Genomic DNA, 10,873 nt, shown 5'->3' with positions numbered 1-10,873 from the left:
TAATGTGCCCTTTTTTCTCCTGTTGCTTTTAAGATTGTCTCCTTATTACTGGTTTTCAACAATTTGATTGTTTGCCCTGGTACACTTTTCTTTGTGTTTATCCTGCTTAGGGGTCATTGAGTCCTAGAAATTGTACATTTGTAGTTTTCATTAAATTAGAAAAAATCTTTTAGCTATTACTTCTTCAGTTATTTTTTCTGTCCCTCACCTGCTTTTCTGCATAATTGTGTCTCCAATTATACATAGGTTAGAATATTTCATATTGTCCCTTGGGTAACTATGACTCTTTATTTTATTTTTCAGTCTTTTTTCTCTCTGGATTTCATTTGGATAATTTCTATTGTGTCTTCAGTGTTAGTCATCTTTCGTTCAGCTGTGTCTAATTTGCTTTTAATACTATCCAATGAAATTTTTATTCTAGATGCTGTATTTGTTATATTTAGAAGTTCTAATCAGATGTTTTTATGTGTTCCATTTGTCTGCTTATTGTATTCATAATTTCTTTTAAATCTTTGAGCATATTGAAAATTGCCATCTTAACTGTTGTTTGCTAAATCTGTCATCTCTGTCATGTCTGTTTTCTGTTTCTATTGATTGATTTTTCTTTTGTTATGGGTCATGTCTAGATTTTTTTTTTTTTTTTGCATGTCTAGAAATTTTCTTTTTCCGATGCCAGACATTGTGAAGTTCTCATTGTTGCCTGCTTGATTTGGTTGTGGCCTTTAAAGATTGTTGGACTCCGTTTTGGCAGGCAGTTAGGGTGCCTGTGGGTTAGGCTGATCCCTTCAAGATTTGTTTTTAAACTCTTTTGTGCAAGTATAGAATAACCTTTATTCCAGGGCTACAAGGTATAACCTTTTGGGGGTCTCCACTCAATTCCCTGCGTATGTAATGAGATCTCTTCACTCCGAATTGTGGAACTATTCATGATGATTATCAGTCCTGTGTGCTCTGAGAATTGTTTAGCTTACAGCTCCCTGGTAATTATTCTCTTCCCAGACTAATAGTATTTTATTCTAGGCATGAAAATTTGTTATTTATCCAAAGTCTCAGGGAATCTTTATGTAGATTTCTAGGACTTTTTGTTCCTCTTCTGTACTCTGTTCAACAAATCATAGGCATTCAGTTTCTCTGTGCTCTGATTTCTGTCTCTTTAATTCAGCAAGACTTCCAACCTCTATTTGTATTCTCCCTCCCTAGTCTATGATCTGGAAATTTTCCCCAGTCAAAATCTGGGGCAATTGTAGGATCACTTCATTTGTTTCCCCTTTCTGAAAGATTACAGTCTTGCATTGTTGTCCATGTTAGAAAAAAGTTATTTTACCATTTTGCCTAGCTTTGTAGTTATTTATAATGAGGGTGTAACTCTGGATCCTGTTACTCACTAATGGCTAGAAGTGAAGAAAGATGCAGTGATTTTATCCAATGGTTAAAAGAGGTGACAATTTGTGGAAGTAAAGTTAAATTTGGGATTATTTTTGAAAATATATGTATAGGTATATGCATCGAATGGTCTGATCTTATAAATGTATACCTAGTGATTAAAATTATTATAAAGCTGTAGTGATATTTCATAATACAGTAATGTTTTTAATTTCTCATAATAGGTTCAGAATCTTTATAACATTTAGTATAGAATTTATGTGCAAACTTGTTCCTTCCTAATAATGTTGAATTTCCAGTAAGTAATTAAATGAAAGAGGGGCATTAAGGACATTTATTTTTTAGAAATGTGAGTTTTCAAGGGAAGCATCAAAATTATAATAAAAGAAAAATCAGATTTTGTGATATTTTCTTACATTTACTACTCTGTGTTTGTGCATGCATGTGCTTAATTATATGAATTTGCAGGCTTTCAAGATACTTTTTGTAATTAGGGATTCTAAGGGTCTTAATCTATTTACCACAATATTTAAACATAGTGGAAAATAAGTTCAACTGCAAATTTACTATCAAATACCTTACTGTTGATACTCTTATGCAAAATTTGAATGTTAAAGGTAGAGATTACTTTTGTTTTTGATATTATTACAGTCTGCTACTTTGTCATTCTTTACTGATCTCCTCAGATATTTATAACAACACTTAGCATTATATAGCAGCTAGAGTTAATTGGGATCCTGTATTTCCAACTTTAGTTTCTTCCTTCAGCAAATTTAGCTCCTAAGTCAGAGGTGGTACACTTTTGTTTTGCCGGCCTGAGATAGCCTGTAGACATAATTTTTCAGCCTGTACTTGGTTGGCCTATATAGTGTTTTTTTCTACCCCCAGAGTAATCCTGACTTTCAACAATTTTTCAGAACTGCCCACTTCAGATGGGCCATAATTTCTCCAGGTTGTAATTCTCCTAATAACTCCTCATTCTAGCCATAATGTTTATTTAATTCATTCAACATGTATTTATTGTGGCCTTTGACCTGGCCTCTTTATACCTTTATGTTACATGTTTGATCCCTGGTCCAGGGTGAAAGAGAAAGCTAGAAGTAAGAAGAGGGAGACAATTTCAAAAGACTGAAAAAGTAGCACTTCTTTAGGTTTACACATGGTTTTTGTAGTTTTCATTAAGGTTATGGATTTAGGAGCTTTAAGGTTCTTTAGAAGAGGGACCAAGCAGTTGGTATTCATCTTAGCTCAGTGCTCATTTCCTCAAGTGATTGGAAGTGAATAAGGGGACAGATAAAACTGCATTCCTCAACTAGAAAAAAATAGAAGAAAGATTGGATCCATAAGGAAGTTGGTAAAAAGCAACTTTCTATGGAAAAAGAGGCTAGAGGTAAAGAATATCTATTTTTTTTTTCCCTTTGTCAACCAGAGGCAAAAACCTGCTGCTCCCTTAATTTGAACCTTTGTCATGTCCAGACATTTGTTTAGAGAAAAACCTGCTAGTACCATAGTTAGTGATCCAGTACAGAAAAAAGTTACTAGGCAGAAGATAGACTCCCTTTTGATGGATATAAATGGGAAATATATAAAAGGAAAGTATGTGAAAAGATATAAGACTATTTTATTTTACATTTACCTTGGAAGAAGAAGAAATCGGGAAGGCTCAGAAAACATTTTGTTCTCAGAATGTTCATTTCTTTCTACATCGACTTGCCTTTCCTTTGAGCAGCATGGATACTCTGCATTGTGAAACATAATGTGTTTGGAGAAGCAGTGCTATAGGTTGACCCATCTGGTAGGAGAACTTGTTCCCTTTTTAAAAAAACCTCGCCTGTGTGTTATGACATCATTCCTTATAAAGGTAGAGATAGATTATTGTGCACATATAACATAATGAATTTATATGAGATATAGTGACTATCCCATGAGTGAGGGAACAAGACATAATTTGGAGTTGGAGCCTAGAGTGATTTATGAAGGTCATTGTCTTACAAGTTCAGATGCTTTCCATATGGCGTTGGAGAAACCCCCTTATGTACTGTATGTATAAAACATATGTAGCAAATTAGTTTCACTTACATTTTTTCCCTTAAATATGTTTTGGTTTAAAAATGACAGTGTCTTTTGTTTATCTGGTCTATAAAATACTACACTTTTTTTTTTTTTTCTAAGAGAGGAGTTATTTGTTAATAAGAACTGAGAGTTTTTAAATGCTACAGACAGAATCGAGTGTGAACCCTTGTGACACTGGGCCTGGCTGTGGCTTGGGTGCCAGAGTCTTCCATTTCATTGGATTTATGGCTTAACTTCTGTATCACGCTTAACTTGAGTGTGCTCAGCAGTGTGACCTTGTCTAGGAAAAGGAAAAATGGATTGTTCATTTTCCAGCTGTAGTGTATTAGATTTCCATCTAATTGCATTTTCAAATAGATGTGAAGATGCAACTACTTCCACTTAAAAGGAAATTGCTCTACTTAAAGAAAAATGGAGACTGTATTAGGAGTAATATTCAAAATTGAAAGTATTTTATACCTAAAATAATAAGCTTTTGTTTGGACGAGGCCGCAATCCCACTGATGGATTTTTTTATTATTGTTTTAGTTGTGAAGACTTAAAGTGTACATGCCCTTAGCCTCTGGTCCGCTATTTCTAACCCTCTAGGTATGGTTGACTTTACAAAACTTCCCCCACTACAATCTATAGTGTACATATTCCATTTTAACACTAAAAAGCATGAGTGGTTTTCCAAATTTAATTTCATATTTTATTTGAAAGATTTGTAACACACTTTAAAATTTCAGAAACTCACTGGGATGTGAAAAAACCAAGACTGGAAATCATTGGAATTTAACCCCAAAGCAAGAGACTGCCTAAACATTTTTGTTGAGGAGTTTCTTGCATTGCTAAAACAAGCCTGGCTGGATGTTTGCAATTGATTTGTGTCTCATTTATGGTATCTATCAAAAGCGATCTATTCAGCTAGAATTATATAGAATTTTCAGTTGTACAATCTCTAAGTCGCATATTGCAATAGGGCAACAATTGTTCTTTGGTTTGAAAACATTGATACCATGCATTTGAAAAATATTCTTTGAAGATAAAAGTAAAATTCAAGATGCATATGACTTTCTTTTTAGTTGGGCCAGAAATTGGGATTTTGCACAGAGCTTTTTAGTTTTCAATGCCACATTTAAAATGAATATGTATATGTGTATGCATATATATATATATATGCATTTGTGTAGGCATACACATTCAAATGCAGCAATAATATCAAATTATCACTAAGTATTGGTATATGTCGGCCCATCTTGGCAAGGTGTTTACAGGCTCCAATCCCATGTTACCAAAGCCTGGTAGTGGCTTAATTCCTATGACACATTTGGAGTCTGTGCATCAGGATGTGCAAGCTATCTACTTATTTCTGGTGAAAGAAAGAATTGTACCAGAGAAGTTTTAACAATTTTGACAGTTAGCTTCCTGGAAAATGCTTTTCCTGTGGATTAAAAAGAGGTGATGGTCTTTGAAGCTGTCAATTTAGCTTTTTCAGAATCACTATGATTTGTTTGCTATAGTGAGATTTTCCCCTTCATGTAAGCAGGCAGATTTTGATCTCAGTGTAAATTCTTCTCTCTTTCTTCATTCTTTTTCCAGCAGACAGCTCCCACAGCTGTGAACTATAGCAAAGTCATTTGCAGTTACAGTAGTATGGTTTTGGGTGTGAGGAAGTAGTACAGTAGCAGTCCTGTGGATGTCTTTCTCCTTGTTCTCCATGGTCTAGCTGTGTGTGCCACATTGCTTAGCAGATTTGCATGGGCTCCTGGTTGGCTTTGGATATTGAAAAAGAAGGCTGCAACTATGTGAAGTCTAAACATCTGCTAGAGTCGTGAATGGCTTTGGGGATGAGCTCATCAGCAGGTAGGTCAACTAACTACTCAGCTCAGCTATCATCAGCCAGATTCACTACCGTTGCCCCACTGAGAATTACTAATGTGTCTCAGTGGACATGAGATTGGATAGTCAGCCAAAGAGCTAATTTCCTCCTGTCTTTGGGTGAGGGTAGGGATGACTATGGGGAAGAATGGGAAATGGGAAAAGCCATTTCTGGAGATCTGTTTGAGTTGCTTACGTTATGATGTGTAAATCAAAACCAACCAACCAAACAAACAATAAAAAGTAGAGACTGGCATGGCTTCACTGATTTCCCCGGAGGCAGGACTCGTTAGATCTTGAGGGAGGATGTCAACCCAGATTCGATGTCTATCTTTGACCGGTTTTTCCCAAACTGTGCTTACAGAGAATGCTGATGGCGCAGTCAACTTGGTTTGTCACTAGAAGTTAACAAAGGTGCTTTTCCTTAGTTCATAAATTAACAAAAGTAGTAATAAGGGAAAATACGTGAAACAAACTGATACCATGGTTAGAATTCTCAGTATTACTGTTTTATCCCCTAAATTTATCTCAAATGTTTCAACTTAGGTCTGCATTTATTAAACACTACTATTTGGCAGGCAGAGTGCTAGATTGGAAATATGTAAATGAATCAACTCTTGTCCTTGATGATCTTTTGATCCAGTGGAGCAGATGTACACACAGCTGGTTTCGTTTTGTTGGGGAGCAGCCGCCAACGGGCCATAAGCAAATGAGCACGAATTGAAAGAGTTTGAAATTAGATTTTCTTAAATGTTATTAAAGATGCAGTGATTTACATGCATGGAGCGTAAACTGTATTTTCGTCAATCAATATTTTCCTAGTTTTTGTGATGGCATCAAATGAGGGTATGGGGAAAATGTACCATTTTTATTTATTTATTTTTTTATTATTATTTTTTTCAAGATTGTATTTATTTATTTGACAGAGAGAGACACGGCGAGAGAGGGAACACAAGCAGGGGGAGTGGGAGAGGGAGATGCAGGCTTCCCGCTGAGCAGGGAGCCCGATGCGGGGCTCGATCCCAGGACCCTGGGATCATGACCTGAGCTGAAGGCAGACGTTTAACGACTGAGCCACCCAGGCGCCCCAAATGTACCCATTTTTAAAGCTGGGTATGAATCTCAGCTCATGAGTAGAGTGAATTTCTGAGCTTCAGCTCCTTCATCTGCATTACAGGGCTGATAATACTTTCTATGCAGGATTGTTGAAAGTGATAGTGTGTGGAAAAGTGCCAGCACCTATCTGCTGATATGGGAATCCTCTTTGCTACATCTTGACTGGGTGGTAGCACACGTTTTTGGATACTCTAGTGATGGGGAACAAAGTTTCTGGTGATGGAATAGTAACGGCTAGAAAGAAATAGGGACTCAAATTCTGATAATTCCCCGAGTTATTATAGGATGAGGTATAATGTGTGGCTATGGTATTGCTAGGGAATTTGCCATCTTTTCAACTAAAAAGTTCTCCAAATCATTACCTGTGGTAATAGGTGTATCACTGTTTTATCCTTATAATTAGTTCCGTGTGTATTTTCTCATGATATGATAGGATGAGTTATAAAGCACCGTAGGGGTCACCCAATGCTGCCCCTCCTTCATTCTGGAGTTGAGGAATGGAGGTCCCAGTGTTTTTTGTTAATTAGCAAAACACATGGGAGAACTCAGTTGTGTTGAGCTCAGAAATCTTTTCTCTATCCTACCAGGTCCCTTAAATGTGCTCACTGCTGGTGACCTACTCATTGCCTGGGTTCACACAAACACACTCTGCACAGAGTACCTTACACATCAGGCTTCTAGGTGGTGAGGATAATTATTATTACTATGGTTGGTTACTCTTTTTGAATCTCCTTCCACAGGAACTTATTTTCTTAATGTTTCAAAGCAGTGCTGTTACTGGATGGATGTTTACCAAAGTGGCCTTTATTGCTCAGTTAAATTGAAAACATTAATGGTCTTTGGGACTATGCTTGAAAATAAAACTGTATCCATTTTTTCAGTAGACTCATTTTTTTTTTTTTTTCCCCGCCTAACAGCTGGCTTTGTTTCTTCTAAGTTCTAAACTTTGAAAAGCACGTCCCTTTTCACTTTGTGTGTTAATATTTTTCAGAAATGTTCATTAAACAGATCAATTTTTCCACCCCCTTCAACACTAGAAAAACAAAACAAGTTGAGTCATGCCAAAAGCAAGTAGTCCACAGGGATAATGCAAGCATAATGTTCTTTCTGGATATAATTTAAAAATTAGAGGGGCATATCATTTTGTGAATTCTGTAGGGGCTGCTTAAGTCCCACCAGGGAAGCAAAGTTTGTGATGTAGAAACCCCAAAACATTTTTGTAGCTTTGAGTCCCTCAGCTTTGAAAAATACATTATGAAAATGACTCAGTGACCCATAGATTGGAATTTTTACACTAGGTTGTCAGATTATGAATCAAATAATCTATTGTACAACACAAAATATTATTTTAAGATTTATTGCTTTAAAATACATAATAAATCAAAACCCATATATAAGTTTCCTCACAGCATATATGATTATTAAATAGTTAATTAAAAATATTTTGGTACATGGAATGTTTGTACTTTCAGCCTTTGTCAAGATGTAGACACTAATTAAAGCATTCCTTGAGGACAAACACTGGTCTAGGAATTGCCTCCCAGATCATCCACAAGCACTCTAGGAAAAAAGTCACTATAATCCATGATAAAGGCTCTTCTGATTCATTGAAAGCTATTTACTGTGTGTTTGCTGGTTATTTCCTTTGTGAACTTTTATATATAATACTCAGTTATTTGTAAACTTGGTGGACTTACTCATTTGCTGCAGAACTATTCTGATAATTTCAGGCTCCTTAGTCACATGATTCTATTCTGTTTGAGGAAAATGTAAAAGAAAACGGAGAATACACCAGAACAAGAAAGAGTTACTCTCAGTGCCTTTCTCAGTAGTTATTTCCCATGTTTCCTGAGAGCTTCGAGAAAATCTGTAAAAGACTGCCGGATGAGTTAAGGGACTGCTTTTGAAATTTAAGTTGCAGAGCTAAATTTCAAATTTAAGCCACTAACATGACATGAAATTCTCTTTTTCACATTTGTTGAGGATATAGACCTCATCAAGTCAGTGGGTGAGGTTTACCATACCCCATTCGGAAGGGCATATCCATTCTTTTTTTTTTTTAAGATATTTAAAAAAACATTTATTTGAGAGAGAGAGAGAGAGAGAGAGGGAGAGCACTCCCAAGAGAGCAAGCAGAGGGAGAGGGAGAAGCAGACTCCGTGCTGAGCAGGGAGCTGGATGCAGGGCTCGATCCCAGGACCCCGGGATCATGACCTGAGCCCAAGGCAGACGCTTAACCAACTGAGCCACCCAGGTGCCCCAGGGCATATCCATTCTTGAATTACCAGGCACCACAACCCAACTGGGATCCTGTACAGATGAACAGGGGGCTGTTTTTCAGAATATTGTCTGTGATGAGTTTTTAAACAATTTCCCATGTTGTGTAATTGTCCACATGTTTTGGGAGTACTTTATTTGGGATCTGATCAGGTGGTGTGACTTAATGAAGGGAACAAGGGACTAGGACAGAGGATCTGCATTTTATCCTCGGTTGTGTGGTTTCGGTGGAGTAGAGTAGCCTCCTTGAGTTTTGATTCCCATCTCTAAGATGGTGGTAAAGCCTTCCCAGCCTGTCTCACAGAGCAGCTGTAAGGATCAAGTGAGATGATGTGGCTTCTCTGCAGGTTCTGACATGTGAAAATGTTAAGTTGCTGTTATCATTGGTAATATAGAACCGGCAGATTTGGCCTTTCTCTTTGTGGTTTTTTGCTTAGCTCAGCATTCGATCTGCTCTGCTGCATTGTTGCAACAATGGCTGTGGTGGTTGGAGGAGCTGAGTTTTGCATGTGTTCCAGGCCTCCTTCACGGCATGTTCCTTCTCTTGGTTGGCACCAGTGTAACCTTTCTTTCACGTGGATTGAGGTAATCTTTGAAATAGGTCCTCAGCCTCTGAATTGAAAAGTTTTTTCAAGGGTCTACTCTTTAAGCCAATTAACAACAGCCGTAGTTAACGCTCTCCAATGGGTTCCATCTCCTATGGAAAAAAGCTCAAATGATTCCCTGTGATCCACAGGGACCCTCCATGAGTTCTCTGGCCTCTGCCTGCTCTTCTGTTCATCTTATACCTCTCCCCCTTGTGCTTACTCTGCTCTGGCCACAGTGGCCTTTCTAGTCCTCCAATGAGCCTAATGCCTTTCTGAGCAGTGCATTGGCGCCAGTGGTTTCCTCTGGACAGCTTTCTTCTCTTCCTTTTCCCTTGCAGATCTTCTTGTAGTTGGTTATTTCTTGTTATTCTGGTCTCAGCTCAAATAACCCTATTCTTAGACAACCATTTTCAATCCTCCAATCTCAAGAAGGTTCCTCTCCCATTCTTTCTCTTTTGCATGACCCTGTTGTATTTTTAGCAACCCCCCAATTTTTTGTTTATTTATCTGTTTACTAACCTATTATCTGCTTTTCCCACCCTTCACTTGAATGTAAGCTGCATCATGAGGGCAGGGATCTTTCTTGTCTTGTTTAAAGCTGGGTACCCAGGCATCTGGAAGACTGTATGTTGTGTTATCTTCATTCTTCTTCTGCTATCTGTCTTCCTGTTCTCACATGGTACCTTTTGCACCCACACCACATGATAGGCAAGAAAGGGAGAAAAACTGAATCAGTCCCCTTGAGACAACTTAGCAGCTCTGTTAGGAATTTGATAAGAGAGAAAACTGAAGCTATTGATTAAATTCATACACAACATTTAACTGTAGGATTCAATTATACATATATGGATAATTGAGACTTGCTTATGTGAAAAAAAAAAAACAAGTTTAAAGATTCGCTAAAATCCTATAAAGATATCCAAATTTCGAATTTCCCAGAATGGAAGAATGAATTATTCTCTATTTTCATAACATACTTCATGATCACTAGATTGAGGCAACCCCAATACCAATTTCTTTCAGCCAAGAAATGCAAAGTAGGGGATAAAATTCTCAGTATCTTGTAGAATTTCTTGTAGAATGGATGAATCAATGAGTACCAGTACTTCCATTAAAAAATATTAAAGTTTAAACCAGCATCCAAGTAAATAACTTATAATGCAATGTTACTTATTCCTCTTGTGTGGGAGCATTTTGTTTTTAACACAGCCTTTAGACCCAAAAAAGTTTTCTTAGTTATGAGTTATTTGTTACAGATCACCCCAAAATTTAATAGCATAAAGCAATTACTCCTTACCATTCTGTGGATTGGCTGAGGCTCAGTTGGGTGGTTCTTCTGCTTGGACCTTGGAGGGGGTGGGGCTGGAGCATCCAGTCTAGCTTCAGGTATCTCCTCATGTGGCCTTCTCTTCCTGTCTGAGAAGTTGGACTTCTTACATAATGGCTACCTTCCAAGAAGGAGCAATCCAAGGAGAAAAAACATAAGCCCTGATCTCTTAAAGCTCAGCATCACTTCAGTAACATCCTATTGGTCAGAGCTGTCATAAAGACAACCTGTATCCAAGAGGAAGAGAGAG

Source organism: Halichoerus grypus, chromosome 3 (genome assembly GCF_964656455.1).
Source record: "Halichoerus grypus chromosome 3, mHalGry1.hap1.1, whole genome shotgun sequence".
Taxonomy (NCBI): domain Eukaryota; kingdom Metazoa; phylum Chordata; class Mammalia; order Carnivora; family Phocidae; genus Halichoerus; species Halichoerus grypus.
This window is presented reverse-complemented; position numbering follows the sequence as displayed.